At 41.7% G+C, this 27092-nt stretch overlaps 1 long non-coding RNA gene across 1 annotated transcript; it reads right to left on the reverse strand.

Annotated features, from left to right (window-relative positions):
- Positions 1-840: 840 nt before the first annotated feature.
- Positions 841-26624, reverse strand: LOC121140553. The gene is made up of 4 exons (XR_005877464.1): positions 25322-26624; positions 8748-8853; positions 6079-6130; positions 841-1093 (listed from the first exon to the last, which is right to left on the reverse strand). It is a non-coding gene; the product is annotated as an uncharacterized LOC121140553 (long non-coding RNA).
- Between the last annotated feature and the right edge of the window lie 468 nt (positions 26625-27092).

Genomic DNA, 27092 nt, shown 5'->3' on the forward strand with positions numbered 1-27092 from the left:
AAACTCCTGGAAAGTCAAAGCAGAATTCCAAAATCCCATTTCCCAGCTGTGTGGCCTTAGGCTAGATGGTCAGTCCCTCTGAGCTTATGTTTCATTCTGTGCAGAGTCAGCATCATAACACCAGTTGATTCAGGTTTGGGACACAGAGTTATAGAAAGCATACCCTGTGCTTTGCTCATGACCCCTCTTTCCAAAACATTTCTGCCATGATTCTTAAATGTACTTTAGTCTTGCCTCATCTAGTCCTTAAATAAGGATTCAACTTTCTCAAATCTTTACTTTTCACTTATTTCGCATTTTCCCAAGGCTACCAACACTTGAACTCACCTGAAATCATTGAATGTAACTGTTAACATGACCCAACCTCTGGAAGTCCAGGCTACTGGCCAGCTCCACAGAGAAACATGACCCCACCCCATCCCCACCACCATAGGCTCCTTGTCAGTCCTGCTGCACTGTGGCTCTGTTCTGCATGGGGATTTGCTTTGAAATGTAGAAGCTTCTTGCAGACCCTTTGTGTACCCGGTCAGCCTCTGGTCTCACTCCTGAGCTAGACTCCTGGCCTTGGTTCCAAAGTCTTGCTTCCCCCCTCTAGTCTGGGTCTTACTGTTGTCTGCCTAGCTTCACTCTCCAGCTTCCAGGGCTCAGAGCTGATTCTCATTAGAAGCTTTATAGCCACTACCCCGAATTCTGACTCCTGGAGGCTTAGATAAGGAAAAGTTAGAGCAACAGCTGACTGGCCTCCTATCCTGGTAGGAAAATCCCCGCCCTTTGAGGCAGCTAGTCAGCATGCCCACTATGTCCCTGACATGGCTTGGAACCAAAGGATTAAAAAATGAGTGAAGAGGCAAGAAACTCCTGCTTTATTGACAATACAAACACAGCTACACAAAGACATCAATCAGCTCAGCACAGTGATGAGACCTGTGCTGAGCTGAACATGAGACATCCATGTTCAATGAGGTGTCACTCCAGCACTACCAGGAGGGGAAGCTCCTTGCAAGGTTGTGGCCCAGTCCACAACCAGGCACCAGTGATTGCTAACATCGGTCTTCCTTGTTTTAAGGCCTCATCTGCTTGGTTCTTCCTCCACCTATTGGATTTGGAGTTTAAGTCAACGTTAATCCAATGTCAACTTGCATTCTTTTTTTTTTTTTTTTTTTTTTTTTTTTTTTGGTTTTTACGAGACAGGGTTTCTCTGTATTGTTTCAGAGGCTATCGGTCCAGCCCGGCCTCGAACTCACAGAGATCCGCCTGCCTGTGCCTCCCGACTGCTGGGATTAAAGGTGTGCGCCACCACCGCCTGGCTCAACTTGCATTCTTATCTACTGTAGGATATGCAGCATAGTCTCAACCTCCCTGGGCCTGGATCCGCTCTGCAGTGAGATGAGGTGTCTCATCTGATAGGAAGGTATTTTCTACTTCACAGAAACTTTATTTCTCCAGATAGGTGTTTTTCTTGTTTCTTTTCTAAGTTAAGCATGCACTCTGTTTCAATCCCCTCTTGTCCCAGCCTCTGCCACTAGCCTCCTGCCTTCAGCAGAGATACCAGGGGCTCACCCACTGTCAGGTCTAGCAGGCTCTTGCTAATTTCCTTTGGACCTTATGAACCATTAACACCTTCTCTTTCCTCAAAGGTCTCTTCCCTTGATAATTACACTGTGTTCTCCCTTTCTGGAAGACTCTTCATATTCATCATGGGCTTTTTTACCCTTCCTCAACCACCTGTGTTTGCTTTTGGGCCCCTCCTTCAACTCTTTGCTTTTGTTCTGATAAAAATGGTGATGGTAAAGGCTGTTGAGTTCTCACTGTGTCAGTCACACTGTATGTGTGCAACAGTGTGTGCATATGTGTATGAGTAAGTGTGTGTGTGTGTGTGTGTGTGTGTGTTTCCTTAAATTAGTCTCTTAGAGAAGGACATACACCCAGATGCTCTGTCATTATTATCTCTAGGTGACCTCCATCCCAGGGAAACTTCTGTCTCCCAACTTGTTGACATCAGCACATTGGCATCTCAAGCTAATCCCTCCTCTGGGTTCCATCCCTACCTGTTAACAGCTTTGGGACCTCCTAACTCGGAAGACCTCCAGATGAGCACATGTGCACTCCCTTTGTCCCTGGAAACCCCTTGCACCCTGACTTCTCCTTCTTAACCAAGCTTAACACCTGGATCGTCCCCTCCACCCAACCTGCCTCTCATAGCTGACTGAATTCTGATACCTTTTGAAAGTCCCTCACTTCTGCCTCATCTCCTCACCCCTTTCATTGTCTTTGACTCCCTCCCCCACCCCCTGTCTTTCTTTTTTGCCAGATTCTTGCATATTTCTTAACTGCTCTCCTTGCCTCCGGTTGGACTTCCTGCAATTTATTGGCCTGTCTTGTGCCCAGGTGCTGCTTCTAAAACCCCAATCTCCTTGCTGAAGACTCTTGTTGGTTAATGGTTACCTTGGAGATAACCTCACATTCCTTAGGTCTAATCCCAGCCTATTTGTCATGGGTCTCTCTGAAGTCTCACAGGCCACCTCCCTGTTTTACCCTCTGCTCCAGACTAACTGGATTGCCTGAGTTCTTTACATAACTAAAAAGCCACCAGCGTTGTGCTCATTGGTGCTGTGCTACTGTCTCTTCATCATTACAGCTAACTGGGACCCAGAAATCAGTAATGGTCACAGGGAGACAGTGGGCTTAAAAGACAGGTTCAAAGCAGGTTGCTGGTCCTATAACCTGGGCTCTTCATTAACATGCTCTAGAGAATGGCACAAAGGACCGGAGGGATAGCTCAGCCATTAAAGGCTAGGGTCACAACCAAAAATATAAGAGAATGGCATATAGTCCAGTGTGATCTGCCTTCCAGTTGTCCCCAGACTCAATATTGACTGGCAAATTCCTACAGGTTTTAGTTCAAGGGTGGTCAGTCCTCTAGACAGTACTTGACCCCTGGTCCTGGTGCTGGCCCACTTTTTTTTTCACCTAAAAGGGCCATTACTTATAGGGTGTGTCATTTTTGTTTTATTTTTCATTTAATGTTTTGTTTTTAGTTTTTCAGACAAGGTCTCATACTATAGTCCAGGTTAGCATGGAAATGTCTCTGTATCCCAGTCTGGCCTTGAACTTAAAGCAATCCTACTGCTTCAGCCCCTAAGTGCTGGGATTACAAGCATGAGCCACCATTCCTGGCAATGATGCATACAGACTTAAATTTTTCTTTACCAGAAAATAAAAACCCAACCATCATAAATGTAGGCAACTTTAAGTCCATATTTCATTTTATGTACACCATGTGCACACATACATAAGAAAACTCCTATGCAAGCAACTAAGCCCTGTGTTCAGTCTGTATTCGCCTGTCTAAATTGATCCAAGTTCCAGCTTTACTAGAGGAAGCCTATGGGGGATTGTTCTACCACTCTGATGCTTCTACTGACTGATACATAGTGGGAGGTGGATAAATCCTGAGAGGGTAATGGCAGGTAAAGAGAGCCAGCAATTTGGGAGTGCCTACAAAACATCAGCTTCAGCTAAGCACATGGTATTGATCTTTCGGTGCTTCTGTTTCATTTAAGTGGAAATCAGGCTTTCCTGGCTGGTCTTTCACTCCTGAGTCTAAATGATCAGTCTGGGTATCTGAGATTAGTCACTTGGAGAAGGTGTATAAACCCTGCTGATTTTATGGGCTGGTCTCCATTCCAATCAAACTTCTGCCTCCCAACCTGCTGACATCTGTCACACTGACATACTCAGGCATAACCCCTTCCCCAAGAAAGTACAGGATTGTAGGTGTACACCACTATACCAAGCCTGGATTGTCTTTTTCACTCCTTCACAAAACTCCCTTAGGAGAAAGGAAGTTTTCTTCTCTACCATTTTAAGATGAAAAAAAATAAGAAGAAAAATCAGAGTTTAAACACTTCTTTAATTCCACAGCTAGAGTGATTCAGGATTGAAATTTTAAACTACCAATCTGACATAAGAACTAGAGTTTTCAATATGAGGCTGTTTTTCCAGAATGCTGTTTCTTTTTGTTTTCGTTTGTTTGTTTTGTTTTGTTTTTGTCTTTCTAGACAGGGTTTCTCTGTGTAACGGTCCTAGCTGCCCTAGAACTAGTTCTGTAGACCAGACTGGCCTTGAACTCACAGACATCCACTTGCCTCTGCCTCCCACATGCCAGGAATAAAGGCATGTGCCCCCACCACCACCCAGCCAATGCTGCTTCTTTATTACTCCTCAGAAGTGACAGTCACTGCCAGTGACTAAGAAAATTGAAGCAGGAGGATTGTTGTGAGTTCAAAACCAGCCTGGGTGACACAGCCTCCTTGATCACAAACAAACCAAATGCAAACAAACAAATTAAGAAATGCTAGTCAATGATCAAGACCCTCTGAATGTGGGTGTCACTGAGGAGGCCTAGGTAATCTATTGAGCCTTGGGTAGTAGATCAGTATTTATCCCAGGTATACAAATGGACTTTGGGTATACAATGAGAGATGCCCTATCACCCTGGACTCTTAGGGGAGGGTCTAGGCCCTGCCCTGAATGAAATGACAGACTATGGACACCCCCATGGAGGGCCTCACCCTCCCTGAGGAAATGAGGGGATATTGGGGGGATTGGTGGGAGGGCACGGGAGGAGGGGAGGGGAAGGGAGAGGGGCCTGGAATTGACATGTGGAACAACCTTGTTTCTAATTTAAATTTAAATTTAAAAATAAAATATAAAAAAGTCCTCTAGACACAGTTTAGCCCCAAATAAACACACAGAGACTTATATTAATTATTAAATTGTTTGGCTGATGAACAAAAAAAGAAATGCTAGTCAAGTCTTCACTTCCCTGCCCAGTTGCCCCACACAGCCCAGCAAGATTCTTCTAGTCCTATATTTTATCCATTAGCATCTTTTAAAACACCACATAAAAATTGAACAGTAATTCAACCATGACCTGAAGGGTCCAGCAAGCAGTAAGCCGAGTGCCTCCTTTGATCTGAGTCCCACAGTTCAGACTTATTTTGCAGCTTATACACAACTGTTAGTTCTGAGCAACCATGAAACATATCTTAACTCTTGTGCCATTCTAATCACACCTGAGCCAGGCTTGGGAGTTTTAGCTCACATCTACAATCCTAAAATGAGTACCTGGACTACAGAATAAGCTCCTGGCTAGCCTGAATTACATAGTGGGACCTTGTATTAAAATCAAACAAAAAACTGAGCCAATGGCTGGGAACCTGGCTCAGTGGTACAGCATTTGCATAGTATGTGTCAAGCCCTCTGTTACTCCAATTTGCAAAAACAAAACAAAAGTGAAGTAGAAATTACTAATCTTCTGTTTCTTGTGCTTTTTTCAAACAAAGACTCATTTGTAAAAATTATACTATAAATTATGGTAATATTATATGTCCTGGAAAGCCAACACATATAAATGCACATAAATGAAATCTTTACTTCAAACCATAGTTTAAAAAATAAAGCTGAAGTCTATATGGACATACATATGAAATCAAAAGAAAAACTTCTAGAAGAAAACACAGGAGAACCTTTTATGACCTCATATTAGAAAAAATATCTGTTTTAGGTAGTCATTGTTTGCTTTTGAGACAGAGTCTTAGTGTTGCCTAGGGTAAGATTAAGGCTTATTATTTTCCTGCCTTTGCCTCCAGAGGATTCCAGGCATATGCATCACACTCACAGGCCTTATATTCCTTAACAAGTTATCAAAAACACCTCACATAAAATAAAACATTGAACAGTTGGATTTAAAATCAAACACTTTTGTCCTGGAAGACTCTGCTAAGACAATGCAAATATATGCCCCTGGTAGGGGGTAGAAAAATATTTGTAAGATATAGCAAGTAGAGAATTTACCCAGACTGTGTTGAAAAATAAAAATAGTAAACTCTCCTTTACTGTGGTGATGCATGCTTATAATCCTGGCCTTTGAGAGGGCAAAGCAGCGGGATTATGAGTTCAAGGACAGCCTAGCCTACATAAACAGACACTGTCAAATACAAGCATTCAATACAAATACAAATTCAATAAGAAAAAAAACACCTCAATAAAGATCTGAAAGGATACTTTACTTACAAAATTTATCTGCATACATAAGCAGAGCAAAGATGTCCAACACCATTTGTCACTACAGAAACACAAAACAATCAAGAGCAACAAACACAGACATATTAGAACAATTAAATGATGCCTGAGTGAAAAAAAAAAACAGGGCCTGGAACTTAGAAGTACTCTTTGCTAGGGTGGGTAGTGGGTAGAGTAACATATGAAACAGTTTAGCAGTCTCCCATAGTACAAAGGTTAAACACATGCAGAGATCTCACTCCTATTTGACGTGATGAACATGTGGACAGTCCACAGAACATTCCTGCTTTGGAATACTACATAACAATATAAAGGAACTGACTGTTAATCCATGCAACAACATGAAGTTCCTTCAAATGTATTCACTAAGCAAAAGAGCCAGGCACAAGGCTACCCTAATATGATTGCATTTACATGATATTTTAGAAAAAGCAAGACTGTAAAGATAGAAAACATCACGGTAACTGCCAGATACTGGAGGTAAGGAAGCACTTGCCTACCAAGGGGCACAGGTAGGTTTTCTAGGACTCAAAAGCTTCTGAGCTTGGACTGTGGTGCTGTTAGATGATGTATGCATTGCTGGGATCATGAAGCTGATTGAGAAAAAAAGACAGACTTAAGCAGATGTAGATGTCAGTGAAGAGTGGATTCCTGTAAGGCACAAGCAACAGCAAGGAGAAACAAAACAAGGAGACAAACTGGTCAACAGTGATGTAGCTCTTCTTCTAATCTGCTAGATAGCTGCTGTTTATAAAGATGTTTAGCTTTTTTTAAAAGATTTGTTTACTTTTACTTTATGTGTATCAGTGTTTTGCTTGTGTGTGTGTTTGTGTGTGTGTGTGTGCCAGTTTGTGTACATACCTAATGCCATCAACAGCCAGAAGAGAGTGCTGGACCCCTTAGAATGGAGTACAGACACTTGTAAGCCTTGTGGGTGCTAGGAATTGAACCCAGATCCCCTACAAGAACATCAAGTGCTCCTAAAGACTGTTGAGTCCCTTTTATAGAGATTTATTTTTATGGTGTTACTAAAATAGTAACAGGTCTGAACATAGGAACACGCTGTGTTTAAACTGATTCTCTTGTGCTGAGGACATGACTCAGTGACAGTGTGCTTGGCTAGCATGCATGAAGACTTGAGTTTGAGCTCCAGAAACAAACAAACAAAACAATTTGAAAAACTGAAAAGCAAATAACTCTGCTTTTCAAAACTCTCTGTCATGGGATACAAATGAAGGTGTGGGGTACAAAGGGTCCAGATTAAGGGAGACCACAGAGGCAGGACAGCAGTCCACCAGAGTCAAATTGGTGCTATACTGAGAATGCTAATGACGGATTAGATCAGCATCTTGTTAGAAATGAAATGATTGCAATTGACAGTGGTGTCATAGGTAGAAATTGTTCCATTCAATAAACAAAAAAACACTGAAGTATTTTAGGAACCAGATGTATACATCTTACACTCAACTGCCTTCAGAAAGAAGTGTTATTTATCAAAACCTTTTGATTAAACTATTGTTATGGAAATTGTGATTGTGTTGAGACTATTCCAAACAAAACCCTTTTTCAAATGCAGTGAGTTCTGCAAGCAAGCCATAGTGCAACCCTTTAGCACTAAAAACAATGATTAATGTGCAGAAGAAAAGAAAAATGTGGTTTTCCAAGCCCCGTGAAAATCCTCTATAGGCTGAATCCTTATGAAAATGTCAGTTCTAAATACCACTTGACAGATGTTTTTCCCAGGCTTTATATTGGGACAGACACAAAACCAACTTCTCTTTCAGACAGCTTTCTACATGGTGGAGTAAGGCCCCAGAAGATACAAGCCTGCCAATCACTTCCAGCATAGCAGTCTCCACCACCCTGAGACCCAGGACACCAGAACTGAACATCGATGGCCTACCGTCTCATTAACAAACACTTTCCCACTGTTGGGCTGCTTTATGTACACCATAAGGAGACTGTCAGTTGGTGACCCTGATTAGCCCCTGATTTCTTCTCTTTCTTACACTCATCACATGAACACTAGTTTTTGGGGTTAGTGCATAGTTTTTAAGGAAAAATAAAATTAACCCAAGCTATTTTGGCCATCATTGTAGATGGGCTGTTAAAACAGAAAGAGGAATCTGGTGACTTAATGTTTAAAGCTACAGGTTAAGTTCCCACAGCACCCATAAAATATCAAAGACTAACACACTGAACCTTTAATTAGCACACCATGGAGGCCAGTAAAAATTGGGTGGGTTCCTCCAAGTGATGACTCAAAGACTCAGGTCCCTTGGTGCTTGGGTCATTATCAATTTCATTGGGTGATCTACATAGTAAGCAGTGCCAGGCAAGAAAGAAGGAGGGATACATGAAGATTCATGCATGTGTAGATCCCACAGTGGCCTAAGTTCACATCATACAATGAGACACCAACAGCACAACATCCAAAGCCTTGGGGATATATCTTAGGGGTAGAGTGTGTGTTGTGTGTGAAGTCAGAGCTCTGTGTTTCAATCCCAGCACAACATGAAGAAAAAGTAGGGCCTGTATCCCTTTCTCCTGAAATAAGGGGTCAGGAATGTGGTGGACCCCCACCCCCATGACTTTGAAGGCTGAGCCATTAGACTGTATCATCTTAGCCTGGCTCATTTGCTGTGTCTATCAGTGCTCACCCTTGGAATGTAGCCAACATCCAAGATCAACTGGCCTTCAACACTTGCAGAGGAAGCCCTAGCCATAATGGAGTAGGCAGAGCAATCTTGCTGTATAGTCCCTAACCTGCAAAAGGGAAGAAATAAGAATCATTACTGCTTTAAGTCATAGAATTTTGGATCATCTGTTACACACAAATAACTAAATGATACCCTAGGTTTCTTGCCAGTATTTGTTGTGATCTTGTAGCTATTCTCTATGAGTTGCTTAATGGAATTCTCAGACTTCCAGTTGAGAAAACCTTACCACCATCACTGTCTTAATTGCAATGGTCATAAGTCATTGCATCTGTCAAGGTCTATCAAGAAACAAGATGTTATTATGTTATGGAGAAATTGTGATGTTTTGGGGGTTGTAGCTAAAACAAAATTTATGAGATTCATTAATAACACACCCCAAGACTGACAACAACAGGGAGGTACTGCCACCTTAAGCCATATGGACAAAGTACGAAAGCATTACTATATTTGACAGGATCTCCACTTATTGGGGGTGAGTGTCTGAAAGGAGGTGCAACCTTCCAAGGGCAAATGGAAGCTGCGATAATGCATGTCTATATCTATATCTGCTTGGAATTGCTGACATAAGACAACTGAAATAAACAATTTAAGGGGAGAAAGTTTTATTTTGGTTCATTCATTTGAATGAACCCTTGTCTCTGTTGATTCTGGGCCCATATATGCTGAGGAGGAGCATTGTGGCAGGAGCATGAGATGAGGGATGGGAGGAGACAACAAGGGGCTAGGGGTAAAAAGCAAACAGAAAAACAAATAACACTTTGGGGGACGCATATCCAATGATCTATTTACTCCAACCAGGTCACAGCCCTTAATAACACATTCAGCTATGAACTCATCAAGGAATTCATTTATTTGTAAAACTAGAAGCCTTGCAATGTAATCTGTTCTCACTTGAACCCTCAGCTAGGAGCCAAGACTCTAACAAATGAGTCTTCTGCATATATTTCATATCCAAATTATAGCAATACCGAAACCCTCTTTCCTACATCATATTCTGATAGATTTAATCCAACAGGAAAAGAAAAGGTAGAGGATCTTTGCTAATAAAGTCTTTAGGATCAACATCCTAGAGAGCAAAAAAAGATGATAAAGGAGTAAAGGAGACTCAGAAATAAAAATAGAAACACCTTACACACTCATTATCATCATCATTTTCATTATCTTCATTGCCTTTTGACATCATCATCATTATCATTATCATCATTATCACCATCATCATCATTACCATTATCACAATGATCATCACCATCAGTCACCATCAGCAACATAATGATTTTATATTAACCCAAATGTCCACGCTCCTTTAAATTTTCAAAAAAATTATTCTTCATATTTCTACTATATCATCATCAAAATTCTCTTTTGTAGTATCTCCTGCATCTAACCAAGGTCTCGGCACATAACTGGTCCTTGGAATTTCACAAATGTCTTACAATACCTATTCTAACCAAGGATCCACACTAGAAGCATGAATATAGAGGATCAAATTATAAGATGACTTGGTCAAGTACCATAAGCAAGATACAAAATGTTAGGCAGGTTTGATGAGAGAAGACTCCTAGAGGATATAGTATCTTGGGTTGGCCTTGGAAAAGGGCAGAGATGACTCCTAAAAATGGTGCCAGCATTGGCCTTGCATGAGGGAACATCCCAACAGATGTACTTGAAAGTGAGGAAACAGTATGTTCTGAGGGCGGGAGGTGTTTTAGTTTTACTGCTCTGTAGAATGTAGAAGGATAGGAAATGAGTCAAGAAGCTGAAGAAATTGAGTGCTCATATTGAGATAAGTCTTCCAACAGGGGACTGATCTATACTCCATGAATATAGTCTCAGTGAGGAGGGCATAGAAATCACTGGGCCCTTAGGTAGTAGACCAGTGTTTACCATGGTTTATGAATGATCTTTGGGAGCCCATTCCAAATAGAGGGATGCTCTCTCAGCCTGGACACATGTTGAAGGGCCTAGGTACTGCCCTGGATGAAATGACAGACGTTAGAGATCCCCCCAAGGAGGGCCTCACCCTCCCTGGGGAATGATGTGGGGATGGGGTGGGGGACTGGGGGCATGGTGGAAGGACAAGGGAGGAGGGGTGGGAGAGGGAGCTGGGATTGACATGTGAAGCACTCATGTTTCTAATTTAAATAAAAACATTACAAAAAAGTCAGAAGGAGGCATTTGAGCTGGGCATTGGTGGCATACACCTTTAATCTTTAATCTCAGTACTCAGAAGGAAGAGACAGGTGGACCTCTGGAACTCTGTGAGTTTGAAGCCAACCTGGTCTACAAAGTGAGTTCCAGGACAGCCAGAGCCATTACACAGAGAAACCACTGATGCTCTTTGGGAATATCAAGATGGCATCATTGGATAGGCTATAACCACAGACACTAAGTAGGGGCATTATTTCCAGTATTTTCTTCTACTTTCAGTAATAAGAAGAATGAAAGGGGTGTGAAGAAGTAATTGACTGAAGGTTTGAAACCCAAGACAGTGACATATGGCTTTTCCCGCAGCCAGCCATAGTGATTGTACTCTGCTCAATAATCACAGGTATTTGTGCAGTGAGCTCTGGGCACAACACAATGGTTTTCTCTATATGACTATGTCAGGAAGTATGACAGATAAAGCCAGAGGAGAAGGGAGTGCCAGCAGCACAGGATTCAGGAGTAGGTGCTGACACACTAGTTTTCCCTGCCTGGAATGTCCTTCCTCTCCTTTATCTACAAAATGCTTACTCATGCTTCAAAATCACCATTGACTCCCCAGCAATGTAAATACTTGGCATTGGTTCTTCTGGCCCTTCCTCTAAAACAACTGGAATTTCAAGAACGTAAGAAAAATTTTTAAACTTATATTGGTTAAGTTAAAATGAATAAAATGAAGCGACTTACCTTTGTTAAAATTCATTATTCACCATGACAGTTTGCTAAATAGGAGACTTCCCCCAGTCTCTCTCCTCATCTTCACCCTAATGGACTCCAGAGGAGGGATATACTATTCAATAGATGCCTAGGCTCTCTGGGAAACTTATGTCTTTGGACTAAGATGTCAGGTGTGGGAGTGCAGAGACATGAAAGATCAGCATGGCCTTAATTGACTTAAGTTGGAACTGGAGCTTTTCTACTAACCCCAAGGCCTTGGACAAGAATCAAAGGCCCAACAAGTTTCCATTTCTTACCTGTTCAGAAGGCACAGCAAAGGCTACCTAGAATGGCTTTGTGGTGCAGCAATAAATAATCCCAGATCCATTGTAGACATTTGATTGCTAATGCATTTTTGTAGGGCTCAAATTAACTTAACAAGTGTACTGAAAACACTTGGAAAGTTGAAGAAGATACAATATAAGGACTACCCTGGTTGTTGGCTAGAACTTAGTGGTAAGGTAAGACCCTATTGATGAATAGAGGGTAATGAACCATTTTGTTTGTTTGTTTGTTTGCCTGCTTGCTTTTCTAGACAAAGTTTCTCTGTATAGTTCTAGCTGTCCTGGAACTCACTCTGTAAACCAGGCTGGCCTCAGACTCAGAGGTCTGCCTGCTTCTGTCTCCTAAGTGCTCGAATTAAAGGTGTGTGTGTGTGTGTCTCCCCTAGCACCTAGCAAGAGCTACTTTTTAAAATTTGGATTTGAAGTCTTTATCACAGGAGGGATTATATGCCTGGTACTGTCATATAGTAAAAAGCTTTTGACTCGGGGTGGGGGTTGGCTGGACAAGGTCAAAGATCCTAGCCAGGTATCTACTATTGATGCTTTGCACACTGGACATATAGTTATGTATTCACATCCATAGACCAAAGCTATTCTCAGCCTGATCGGAGGAGGTTCTTCTTGTGTGTGTGTGTGTGTGTGTGTGTGTGTGTGTGTGTGTGTGTGTGTTAGGCAGCAGCAAATATAGAAAATCACAACTAGTGAAAGTACTGAGAGTAAGTGACAGTTGTGCACTCAGCCCTGTGCAGCTCATCTATACCACCACCTTCAGGGCTTAGGAAACATCACAAAACAGGGAACAGAAAGACTGTGAGAGCCATGGGATAGAGACGGCTACTGCAAGATGTCAACTTTTGGATATGACATGCCCGTTGCGATCAAGAGCATAGAGCAGCTATGGCTCCCTGCCACAAGACCTGCACAAAATAAAGTTCACACTCAAGAACCAAGCAATGTCTCAAGTAAGTTCATAGTTTTGTAATGGGCCATGTTATGTTTCTAGCTATCCTGGCATGCATTCAGCCTGCAGGCCACAGGTATGGCATGCCTACATGATATTCCTGTGAACATTCTCATGAAGGCCACCTTTGCAAAGGCCTCAGATGTCCCACTCAATTCTCCAGAAACTTTGGACTGGCCTTGGAAATGAATCTGTGGCTAAACACCAGAAGCAACTCCGTCACTGTGGCCTTATAAGGGAAAATCTCAAAAAGAAATGATTAATTATGAATGAAGAGGAATTCAGGACCAGTGATGAGGTACAGTGGTCCTCCTGACAGGACACATTCCAGGACTTCTGGTGGATGCTTGAGACTTCTATGTATGGTGTGTCTTCTCCAGTACATACATAACAGTAAAGCTGAATTTGTGAGGCAAGTATACAAAAAATAAAGTCAATTACAATATGCTGTAATAAGTTTTGGCTGACTTATTGAAAACTTAACTTAAACCTTCTCATTGCATAGGTTCAGACCAGAGTGGACTGAGAACAACTTAAGACCCGCTAAGCAAAGGCTTATATGAGGGGTCAGCTATGCTTGCTAGTCTCCTTGGGTGCCAAGAGAATATCCAGCTATGTATCAATCTTGGCAGTATTGATTCTCAGATAAGGTGATCACTAGGGAAAGCTGGTTAGGCAGACACCCTCAGGCAAGAGCAAAGGACTCTATCATGTGCTTCTAAGAGAAGATGACAGGAGATAGAAGTTCTGGAAGGCATGATGGAAGAAGAAGGAGAATCTGTGGCTCAGCTATAGAAAGATGTCCCATTGAACTTTAGTCTACAATTCTTGTCTTTTGTTTGTTTTGTTTTTTCAAGACAGGGTTTCCATGTGTAATAGCCCTGGTTGTCCTGGAACTTGCTTTGTAGTCAAAGCTGGTCTCAAGCTCCCTGAAATCTGCCTACCTCTGCCTCTCAAGTGCTGGGATTAAAGGCATGTGCCATCACCACCCAGCTGATCAATTCTTGATACGATGTTAGTCAACAAAGACTTCCCTAATATCTTCCTTCAGACCCTCTCTGAGAAAGCACCCTAAAGTGAGAAACATTGAGAAGCCCTGGATTAGGCTCCTGCAGGATCCCCCTGGCTCCTTCATTCATGCTTCATCAGAAACATTTAGAAAACACTTGGAGCTCACGTCATGCCAATCCACCTTAACCCCTAACCCACCCTTATGTTAAAGGCATGGGAAGCTCCCATTCTCTCTGGGATCTTCCCAGGCCTGACCATCTACACAAGCCATTTAGAATCTGGTTCTGACTCATCTTCTGCAGTCTCACAGGCATCTACACCCTGGCTGCCTCTTCTGCAAGATGGAAATTGTCCTTTGGAGATGTCTGTGAGGTGTAAATGCAACGCTAACATGGATGAACTCCACTTAGTATCTGGAATTCAGCAAATGCTCTGGACTGCCTTGATGGTGCTGCTCCTGGATCTGCCACAAACAACACCACCCATCATTCCAACTGGCTGGATCTCCATCTTCCCAACTCAAAGCAAGCTTCTGCGTTGGTATAAAGCCTCCCTTTGCTCACTCTTGTATCTCAGGCATGTGACAGTAGGGATTATATGTTTATCCATCTAAGGATCTCCTCTACACAGAAGGCAACCCCATAAGAGGAGATGACTCTCACTCATCTTGATATCAGACATACTTTCATCATTGCAGAACACACTGAGTTGTTCTAAGTAGTGGAGACAGAAAGTAAAAAGTGAGACACATATTTGCACATGTTGGGAGGAGAGAATACTGAAGTTTCCAACCCATTCCCTGTCTGTGCCCCCTTATGCCTTATTAATACATATTCTCTATATATACACACAAACACATATATAGAACAAATAAAATATATACATTTCCATTTTGTTTTGCCCAAAATTTCTTCAGCATAGCATGCTAATAAAAATAAAATTGTTTTGTGTAAATAGAGTTGAGCTAACATATATGCACAAATATATAAACAAACCATGTAGCTTTTATTTTTTAAAAGATTATTTACTTATTACATATGCAGTGTTCTGCCTACATGCCAGAAGAGAGCACCAGATTAAATTGTAGATGGTTGTGAGCCACCATGTGGCTGGTGGGAATTGAACTCAGGACCTCTAGAAGAGCAGTCAGTGCTCTTAACCTCTGAGCCATCTCTCCAGCCCCCCATGTAGCTTTTATAACAATAGTAGTTAATATTATACACCTACTGTGTGCCATGACTGACACTAAGGGTATCTTTTTAACTCAATCAATCATCATAACAACCTTCACAAAGGAGATGTGTCAATTCTGATTTAATGGCTTATGCTGTGGGTCTTCGGATGTTAATGAAATTCTGGTTATCACATGACATGGTATGTTGTTCAAAAGCAGATCCTTTTTTATTCTTTCTTTCATGTGATGAATTGAATTGTGACCTCCTCAAAAAGATATTTCAAAATCCTAAGTGTCAGTACCTTACAGTGTGACATCATTTGGAAGCATTTTCTTTATTAACATAACTAAGTCATAATGAAGTCATAAAGGGCAGGCTGTCATCCAGTATGACTGGGATCTTTATGAAAAAGTGAAGTTTGAAAAGATGTGTATGGAAAGAACATGCTCTGAAGAGATACAAGGAAAAACTCACAGGAAGTGATGGACTGAAGTGATGTGTCTACAAGTTAAAGATGAGTGAAGACTACCAGGAGTTGAGAGAGAGGCCTCCTATTATTTCAAGGCAAATATCCTTTATTACAACATTCCAAAAACAGGCAATAGAATTTGTTCCCAAAGGTGCTGTTCTTATTTGCTGATGGTAAAACACAGATGAATTCTCTTTCCAGGGTTTGTCTGTCTCTCCAATAAATCAAGAACCTTTGAGGTGGGGGTCTTATTTCAGCCTTGCATGCCAACGCAGTTTGTGTCATAGTTTTGACACATGAAAACGTGTTGAAATATGTTAGGTGGTGTGGTCCAATGTTTTCTTTTAATTTTCCTGTATAAAACATGTTACAAGTAAGTTTAGGAATTAAATTTCATAGCAGATTTGAAATATTCTGTGAAAGTGGTGAGTGAGGCATGGAGGAGTTCAGAGTGGAGTGGCTTTATGTGATGAGCCACATAGCTAGCACCTATCTCTCAGTCCTCTCTGTGGGCTCCCGAACTCTCCCTATTTATGTACTCCAGTGAAGGAGTTCATTTGTGAAAGTTCTAACCAAGGCAAACCCAAAGAGGCCCACAGCTAGGGACGATTTTAAATCAAGAGATGCAAGTACAGTATCTGCTGAGTGCCCTTACTGCAGGAAGATGACAGAGTATTTAAAAGTGAGCATGTCCCAAGAAAGTTATGGTGCATGCATGCACCTCCATGTCTATGACTGGGAGGAGAGGGATGACTTTCAGCTCCATGCAGGGAAGAAGATGACAGAATATATATTTGCTCAGTATGTCAATTTTATCCTCCTATTTGCTTGGGGGGAAGAAAGAATCTACTTGGCCTCACAGTTGTAGAGATTTTAGTCCATGGTGGTAAAGAGAGAATGCAGAACAGAGAGTTTGACTTGGTGTAGTATACATGAACCATAAAGAGGAGGGGGAAGGGAGGGAGTGAGGGTGGGAGGCAGGGAGAGGGAACAAACCAAGATAAGATATAATCCTCAAAGACAACCCTAATTTCTCCATCTAGGCCCCACCTCCCAATGTCTCCATAACCTACAAAAATATGCCACTACCTGGGAACCAATCCATCAATACATGAGCCTTCTTGAGAAACACTGTGTTTGCAGCCATAACTCTCAGCAGCATCTACTGAACACATTATATCACACCAAGACCTAAGAACTATAGAGTGTTTGAGGAAGTCTCTACTCTAAAATATCTATATTCTCCTGTAGGTGGAAGTTTCTATCCTTTAAGCTGCTCCCAAGTAACCACACAGAGGCTTAATATTAATTATAAATGCTCAGCCAATAATTCAGGCTTGTTACTAGTTAACTCATACATTTAAATTAACCCATATTTCTTATCTAGGTTTGCATTGGCTTGGTACCTTTTCTCCTGTCTATCTTGCTTCTCTCTACCTTCGCTCGTGACTCCAGACTCTGCCCTCTTTCTTCCTAGCATCCTCCTACTCTGGCTCTCCCACCAAATCTCTTCCTGCCTAGTTATAAGCCAGTCAGTTCTTTATTAACAAATGAGAGTAATACATACTCACAGTATACAGAAAGATTATTCCACAGCATACTCCATGGAAAAAGACTTTCGGGTGAAATTAAGTCTGTCATTGTATGGTCCAACAGACAGAAGAACTGACTTTATTCACAAGTGTGGACATCTAATTTGGGTTTGTTTCTATTTTAAAATGGACAACAACACTGAAGGTTGGTTTCAAGCCGCCTTCCTTAAATGACTAGCTGAGTCATCTCTCCACCATGAGTCAAACTCAGGTAAAGGAAATTGCTGCCATGGAGTCCTATCGATGATATCTAATGATTAGCCCTTGAAATCTTAAAATAATTCTGTTGTCACAAATGGAGAGTGGGAAAATTATAAACGTTGGAGAAGATGTTGTTTATGAAGCAGTTAGGCAGAGTTTGGGTGGTGGGTAATTAAGAGTGAGATCAGTTTTAAGTTGGGTGTCAGTAGGCTCATTACAGAGAACAACCAAGCTGATGTCTTTCCAAGCCTCATTCTCCGTTTCCCTAGCACATTTTAAATCTGAAAATTAACTTTTAAATTTACTTTATATGTATGAATTTTATTGAGTTTTATTTTGTTTGTAGTGTTAAGAACAGAATGCAAGACCCCCTCCCAAATAGACAAGCTCCCTACCACTGATCTGCATCACAACCCCTTATGAGTGGTTTGAACATCTAAACATATTTTCTCTTAGAGTGAAGAAATTACTTATAATTTCATTCCTGAAGAAGCAAAATTCTAAAGACTGGAAGCAGGAGCACATAGAGGATCTGAAATATACTCCATGACCAGTTGATAGTGAAAAAGTCACCAAGAAATTCAGCAAATGGTGACCCAGAAATGCTGGTGGTTAGTATAGTAAAAGAGCATGATATGAGAATCCAATGTCATGAAAAGTTGCAGTCATTTTGACTTCTCAAGAAATGCAGGAGGAGGGCCAAAGGAAGAAATTCATATTTTGGACACTCCAGACTTGAGGTAATGATAAAACTTCCAACTCAAAGAGTCAGTCAAGAAGCCAAGAGGAGGGACTGAAAGCTCAGAGGGAGGAATGAAGAGAAGAACACTGTTAAGGGCAAATACAGAGTGGTAAGAGAGCCCTTCAGACAGAACAGTCAAGACAGGAGCAGAGCTAGACCTGGATCCATGGGGAGGCTTCACGATGGACAGAAGCAGGTTTAGTGCTGATTAAAGATGTGGGTCCACGATCAAAAGAAAACTAGAAGCTACCTCCTTATGGGGGCTTGAGGAGCGTGAAGAGCAAGCTTCAAGAAGGATAGTCTGGTACTGTCTGCAGCTGCCAAGGACACAGAACACACTGCCAGACTATCTTAGGATATAAACTAGAGGAAGTCAGGAGAGTCATTAGAATAGTATGGGATGGGACTGAAGTGGAACTGTTGTGGAAATTTTTTCCACCAACTGCTTGTATCCTGTTTGTCCAAATTGGACATTGTGCTTTCTGTCAGCAATCGAGACAAGGCCAGGTCTTCATCCTTTGCCCGATAGTCACAGGTTGACAAGAAAACAAGTGATATAGAGTGTCTTTAGTGCCCATATGGTGCATTGGCTGGCGAAAAAGTCAGAGCAAGAGAGAGAGTGTGCTTCCTCCAACTTTTTCAGTCCTCATGTAGCACCCCAGGCCTTGCCGTAAGGCCCACATCCCAAAGATATTGACAGAGTGAATTCCCACAGCATAGAACTAATACAGAATAGTAGTTCGAGGAGACAGACAGATCTCAAGTTCTAGCCCAGCCTGAGCTACATAATCAGACCCTCTCTCCAAAATCAGAAAAACACAAACAAGTCACAGGATGACAGAACATAAAAGACTAGAAAAGACCTGAACAATCCCCAGTGTATATGTCAGCTCTTTTTCACTGTGATTTGCTAAAGAATTTGTATGCCCTAAGATTCCCACGCCTTAAGATTCCCACAACCTGGATTTTGTTAGTAGTGTCTGTGTAGTACCAGTTAATATATTTCTCTGTCCTCTGAATTTTCAGTCATTTGAGAGTCAGATCCTAAGGCTGCTACAATTGTCACTTGACTTCTTCTCAAAAAAAAATCTATTTCTGAATACATAACATTAATTATGCATCTCTTTTCCTAATGTTCAGACTTATACATGATTAACAACCATCTACTTAACCTGTCCATTTCAAATTCCCAATACATGGAAGCTGATTTTTGTTCATTTGTTTGTGATTTGTTTTATTTTGTTTTTTAAGACAGAGTCTCAAGTAGACTTGACTGACATTAAACTCACTACGTACCTGAAGATTTCCTTGAATTTCTGATCTTTCAGAGGCTACCTTCTGAGTGCTAGGATTACAAGAGTTTTTCATCTCACCTTATTTGTGTAGTGTTAGGGGTCAAAACCAAGGTTTCACCCATGTAAGGCAAAAACACTCTACCAACTGAAGTACAGTTCTTAAAGAAAATTTAATCTATTTTTATCAACAGAAAAATCTAAGAAATAAGATACAGTAGAACAAAACATGGTAAATGCCAATATTTCTTTTAAGATTCATTTATCATTTTTATTTATGTGTCTGTGTGTGTGCATGAATTTATGTGTACCACATGCATACAGGTGTCTGGAAAGGCCAGAGGGAATTGGATTCCCTGAAACATAATTGACAGGCAGTTTGAAGCTGCCTGATTGATGTGGGTGCTGGGACTCAAACTCAGGGCCTCTGCAAGCGAAATAAGCACTCTTAACCACCTAACCATCTCTTCAGTCCCATCAATATTTCCTTAATATTAACATTCTGTGATAGCTTCAATGACAAGCTATAATTGATTTTTATAAAATACAAGCAAAATTCACAATATGTTCCATGACCAAAATTGAAATGATAGATATGGGATGTTGTATATTTAAAAAAAACAAGTATTAAATGATAAGTAGAAGGAAAGCAACTTTAGAAGCCACTACTCCTTAGGGACATTGGCAGGAATCTGTGAGCAGCACAGGTGGTGTCAGAAAGGTGATGCTGGGAGCTCCTGATGGGGGCTGTGGTCATTTCCTTGTTATAAAGAATCTGCACTTAATTGCTGCTGACAGACAGAACAGGAAAGTGGCAATAAATGTGATGTCATCAAAGAAAAATTAAAAGAACTTGGTAAATATTTAAGAAAGCCAATATGATATAACCAATACATTGGTTGACCCACAGACTTTAACGTAATCTAAAAGTGTAAATTGGAGGTTCCTTGTGGTCACAAGTCATGTCTTTTTTACTTAGTCCAGTGGATAGCCACCTGGAAATGTATTGACTTTACACACATCCAATGTGATCAGAAACTTCTGGAAATGTTCCTAAGATATCATAATTTTTCCCACACCACTATGCCCTTCCTGGAACATGTTTACCATCCCATATGATCACCCATGACCTGGAGAAGCCCCAAAGAACAGAGAAGAGGGTCAATCACCTTTATGAAGGACAGGCTAGTACCTTAGTCATCAGAATCATGACCAGATGCATCCATCTCTGCAAAATGAATTATTCTATCAATACTCTGGGAGTAAGGATGTGTTCAGTATGCCACATAGAAGGACAATTCCATACAATGAAGTAGACAGTGATCTAGCAAATTGCATTCTAGTGGCCTGGTAACTCTCCCAGATCCCTCAACTAGGCCCTAGAAGGAGGAAGAGGGCAAGAGACAAAGAGATGGTTAAACACAGAAATACTACAGGAAATGGGCAACCAGCACCCAAAATGATAGCCAGAAAAACAAAAGAAAAAGATCTAAGCCTCAGCATTTCTGCTCAGGATTCCAAGAGAATCTCTACCCCTACCCACACCCACTGCCCAGGTCCTGCCACTAATTACCAATATCTGTTCCTGGACCTCAGTGGGCTTTCTTCCAATAATCAAGAAGCTAGCATCTCACCATTCCCAGCCTCCCCATAATACCCTTGACTCCCACCTCCAATGCTGGCATCTGATAAAGTCCAGCCTACTTGAGCACAAAGTGCTAAGACTCAACTGGAATGAATGGGCAGGAAGTTGGCCCCATCAAGAACTGGTCTCAGACAATACCAGGTCCTATCTAATCACTTACTACAGGCTGAGGGAACTGTCTAGGAGGGTCTTGTGGTCTGGCATGAGAAGGCTAAGTATGTTCTATTAAAAGAGAGGGCTTTAAAGTTAGCATGAAGAATTGAGTCCTCTGTGTCCTGTTTTAGAGAATCTCTGTGGGAATCCATAGGCCCAGAGCTACAGGCTCAAAAGACCCTGTAACTTAAGAAAATCAACATCATGACTGAAAAGTGGACATTTTTAATGCAGAGCCCAAAAAGAAGAGAGTAAGGCACCCTGCACTGAAAGCAGCAGGTGTGCAGACTAGGGTCTCACACCTGCTCCTGATGGCCCTTAAACCCCACTTGAGACAAATTCTTCAGATAGCTATAAACTCCTATAGCACCTTGATTGATGTCAGTATTTTAGTGTGATTCTGAATCCAGAGGTAGGAGAGGAGAAACAGTTCTGTGTTTTTCTCATTTGGCTGTCAAAAGAGCTAAAGCTGTTTTGGTTGACTCCAAGTGTTGGCTACTTGCATCATGTTCTACCTAGGTTTCTTTTCTCTTCTTCCTTTGCTTCTTTCTTTCTTTTTATCTATCGATCATCTTTCTATCTTGCTTTCCTTTTAAACTTTTTATGGATTCTTTGTGGATTTAACATCATGCACCTCAATTCCACTCATTACCCTGTCCCTTCATTACCACCCTCTGCCGATTCAATGCCCCCCAAAATAAATTAAATTAAATTAAGAAGACAAAAACAACAGAAAGTCTTGTCATAGAAGCTGTAGTGTGTCACAGTGAGTTGCACAGTATATACTTTAGTCAGTATACCTTTACTTGCAAATGTTCATTGCAATGTGTCATTGATCTTGTTTGAAGCCTCTGGCTTCTGCTACGCTATCAATACTGGGTCCTCACTAGAATTCCTTTTGGATATCCTATTGTTACCCTGTGTCATGGAGATCCTTCTTCCCTGAATAGTGGAGGACTGGTCTTCCAGTCAAGGGTATGAGTAGCTGTGATCCCTTGTTAAAACCTCCAAACAAGCTCTAAAGGTCCACCTAGGTTTCTTTAACAAGAAGTGAGTCTGACCTGTCAGCATCAGTCATGTCCAGAACACACTAAGAAGCATGCTGAGTTCCTCAATAGGAATTTCTTTGCTTCATCGTTGAGGGGAGAAGGGGATGGACAGGCCAGGAGAGGAACTGGAAGTTCCAAGTTTCTCAGGGACATTAGGAGCAGGAGGAACGACAAGCTTATAAGCTCAAATAAGTTTGGTGTCTGTGCATCAGCTCAAGAAAGTGAGATACTTCTCCTAGGAAGGAAGGAGGTTTGCAAGTTTCTATGTAAGAAACCCTCAGAATCATCCATTACCTAACAGATTTCTATAATCATACATACCCATCATTCTGGAAGATGCCCCAGTATTCCAAATGTGACCAAATGTGGTTCCTCTACTCCTATCCTAGACCAGAGTTGAAGGTTGCCTGTTCTCAGAATTCTGTCTTCCTAGACACCTCTAGAGTGATCCCAAAATTTGTGTTTCCCTCTTCCATCTGACTGTAAGGCCCAGTGTTCCAAGGCCAAAGAGTTCTCTAGCATCAGAAAACACTGTGAGTACCCACCCTACTCAGAACTGTTCTCCACAAAGCTGTGATGAACACAGGCCTGGAGCTCAGTACATTTTCTCTAACATCATAGAGATATCACCAAAGAACTCTTTTCTTCTTTTACATTTTCACAGGGAGGGGGTTTGGGATGCCCCGCCATAGCATCACATTTTGACACCCTCTGCGGGGTTACATGAAAGAAGACACAGCCCATGGGCTGGAGAGATGGCTCAGAGGTTAAGGGTACTAAGTGCTGTTCCAGGAGACCTGGGTTCAAATCCCTGCACCTACATGACAGCTAACGACTGTCTGTAACTCCAAGATCAGACACTCTCATGCAGAGTTACCTGCAGGCAAAACACCAATGCACATAAAATAAAAGTAAATAAATACATAAGAGGACACAGCCTAGGAGTTGGAGCCACCTGGACCTGCTGCATGACTGTGACTGCATCTTCCTGGGATCTATTCTGCCTGGCTCACCTAAATCCTCAGTACCCCCTTCACCATCAAATGTCCCCTACTGACTTGAAGGTGGGTGACCATGAACTAGAATGCTAGCAGCCTTTTCAGAATACTCTACATTGGAACCTCTTGTCCTCTCCAAAACAATGTTTGGTCCCTTCTTCCAAGCATAGACACACACTTCAGTGTAGAAATTCTTTTCCCAGGAAGATGCATTGTGAATGTGATTTGGAGAATTGCAGACCTCCTACCTCCCACTCTTCAGCCAGCAGTCAAGTCCAGAGGCCTTAGAAATGTTGCCAAACTGTTACTTGTTTTTCCTTGCAAGAGCAGTAACAGAATAAATTATTTTGTTTGGTTTTGTTTCCCATATACAAAACCTCTTGGGCCCCAACCCCAGGCTGCTGGTATTTTAATTAATGTTAATGTCGGTTGACCCCCACCCTCCCCCATTGACTCCAAGATAAATTGGCAACTCCAGACAAAGCCATGTGTGAGTGAGGGTACCCCGGAAAAGCCAACCTCTCAGGAAGGCTGCCTGGGCTGGGTAAGCCTGCCCCTCCCCCACTCTCCCAGTCAACAGTGAATTTTTCAGTTCAAATAAGAACCGGGTGGGGAATATACATTCTCCTCCTAATAAAATAGCAAATGCTTTGGAACCTCCACTGAGTCTCAACTAGCTCTTCTTGATTTCAGGAGCATTTTTACTCAGAGATAGTTCTACTAGGATATAATCAGATCCTAGCTTCACAACAGAGGAAACACTCTGAGCTAAAATGTGATCAAACACACAGATTCTGGCTTTGAAATCAACCTGCTATTTAAAAGGATGGGCATCTCCTTTGGTCGGGTCAGTGTGGAGTCACAATTTCCCCAAGAGACATTGTGTTTCTGTTTAAAAATTTTTCCCGGTAAATTTTATCGCCCTCCCCACCCCGATCCTCAGCTTTCCCAGCTTAAGCATTTTATCCAGTTTAAACGATGGGGATTTAAATTGCTATTTTAGTGGAAGAGGCTTGATTAAAACCTGTGTCCTCATCAAATTATTGGACAGTGGTTCTTGGGCTCTGTTTACATTAGTGTCAACCTTAATTTAAATTCTGCATAACTATATTTGCTTCACTAAATGCATTCGCCAGGAACACACGACAAATTACTTTGCATTATGAGCAGAGTCTCTTTGTCTATCACAAAGTGTTTTGAAATTAGCACCATAAGTAACTAGCTGTAAGTGTCACTCGATCTCCTTAATGCCTCATTAATCAAACCCCATGGCAGCTGGTGTGATGTCCAGGCCCCTTACATATACGATCAGTATCACTTGTTCCTTGCATTTGACCAGTCTTCAAACTCGATTCATTATTTGTGAGTTTGCCCTCGCCCTTGGCGATGCTCCTCCCTCAGGGGCCCCTCAATGCGTGCAACTTTGCACCCATCCAGAAATTAGAAATAAAAACCCGGTATCCCTGTGTGGAAAGTCATGGGCTCGGGAGAAAGAAATCTTTTTAGATGAAAGGGATACCTATGTGTTCTTCAAATTATCCACCGGGATTTTTAGATACATCTTAAGATGACACTCTGAGGGAAAAAATTCTCTGGGTCAAAGATAAAGAAAAATTAATATAATTATCCAGACTGATAATATTCGTAGCTACAGCCTCAGTTCATGAGGAGACATAACACATATAGCCTAAGCATATAATTGGGAGAAAAAAAAACAAAAACATGACCTTTATTATGGGATATAATGAAAGTGGGCACTGAATACAAAAATTTTAAATGTCTGCTTACAAGAACAAAAAAGCAGAAGAACTGGAACAGGACTTAATGATCAATCCCTATTTTTAAGGTTATTACTCATTCTTATATGTGGATAGAAATTCATAGCAAAAGATGACATTTTTGATAGGATCCTTTATTCTGGTCTTTCCACGATGTCATCAAACATATGCAAATATCTAGGTATTCCTTTCTCCCTGAAACACACGCATACACACATACCACACACGGAAAACATAATACTCACTGGCATCAAAATCACTTCCCAGTCACGAAGAATAGCAGTCTGTGAGCATTTTAGAGGCCCTGTGAGTGGCCATGCTGTAGGTGGCAGCTTCCCTGCAGGAGAGCACTGCCGGCTCACGTCTCACACCCACAGTGAGTAGAGAGGAACAGGTGCCCCAGAAACACTATGAGAGGTCGCCTCTTATGCCTCTGACGGAGGAGTGTCTCAATAGGAGGCCTTTGCCTTCCTGGCCTTTCCCTCTGACCACCCAGCAGGAAAAATATACGGAAGAGGTTTTTCCCCACTAGCTTTGTCAGTGGGGAAAACAGACACAGACATTCACGCCTTCTAAACACCAAAACTTGCTTCAGGTAGGTTCTAGCAATGAATGTTTAAAGCAGTCGTACTAAACCATGCTCTCTGGTGTTAAACACTTTTGCCTTTTCACTGTATAAAACCATTCATACTAAATCAACCTTATTATAATAGAAACAAACATGGGGGCGCACTTCCAAAGCCAACTAGCAGCAAAGCCCACTAGCAGCAAAGCCCACCGAGTCAGAACACACCATGCAGCCATACAAAAACTCAGACAGATTTGACTTTGAATTAACTGCAGGAAAATCAACATGCATATAAACTAAAGCTTTATTCTTATTTTAGCATTGGTGTTTTGCTTGCATATATGTCTGTATGAGGGTGCCAGATACCCTGGAACTGGAGTTACAGGCAGTTGTGAACTACCACGTGGGTGCTGGGAATTGAACACGGGTCCTCTGAAGAGCAGCCAGTACTCTTAACTACTGAGCAATCTTTTCAGCCCCACAAGATTTCATTTTTGAAGGATGAATGTGGGAGAACATGTTACTGATGCTTTAGGTAGAATTGACTCTGATTGTAAGTGCAATTTACAGCAAATACAAAAGCACATTTATGTCCCATCCCTAGGTCATCCTCTTCTTTATGTGATAGTTATCATTATATAGTTTGGAACAAATGAAGAAGAAGAAGAAAGAAGAAGAACCCAAAATGATTTTCAGAAACTGAATTGTAATTGAACAATTTTTAAAATCGACTTCCCCAAATTCTACCCTCTTTTTAGCTGCTGAAGGAATCAAAAAATGGTTTAAAACCATTTCAAAACTAGCCTTGGCTACACAGCATACACAAGCAACCTCCCCAAGTAGGCAGTATTTTTGGCACAAAACACTGACCCTTCAATAAAACTGGCCCACAAAGATCACATCTTATCCCAGCTTGGATTTAAAAAGGAGAGAAAGAAAGGCATGAACCAGACATCAGCAACGTGAGAGTCCTCTCTCTGTCCCCTCCCCCTCAATTCTTCATTCCCTCCCTCCCAGTCCCCTGGTCAAAAAAAGAAAGAGCTGATCTATGCCTGGTACAGTAAAGACACTCCGAGATTTAAGGGGATAAGTGAAGCCTTACTTAGCTGCAAGGCTGCAGCTGTGTTCTTATCTGGCCAAAGGAGACAGGGACAACAAAAGATCCCAAAGAAGGGACAGTGGATGCATGGGAAAGCCACTACCCCAGCATTGTGGTGCCCTTCTGCTGAGCAAATAGTTCAAACTGTTCGTTCCCATCTTCTATTCTCTGCCGGTTCGTTGTGTGCGACCTTGCATTTCATTCTGCAGGGAAGGTTGCTCGCTGGGCCCATAAGCAAACAGTCCAGCAAAGAGCGGGCCCTCCTCCCCTCTTCCCCGGAGAACTAGCATTTTTATTTCGGCTCCAAGCTGTCAAAGACCTGGAGAGTTGATGTCGGTGTCCTGAATTA

This window comes from Mesocricetus auratus, unplaced genomic scaffold (assembly GCF_017639785.1).
Source record: "Mesocricetus auratus isolate SY011 unplaced genomic scaffold, BCM_Maur_2.0 Super-Scaffold_100004, whole genome shotgun sequence".
In the NCBI taxonomy this organism is placed as follows: Eukaryota; Metazoa; Chordata; class Mammalia; order Rodentia; family Cricetidae; genus Mesocricetus; species Mesocricetus auratus.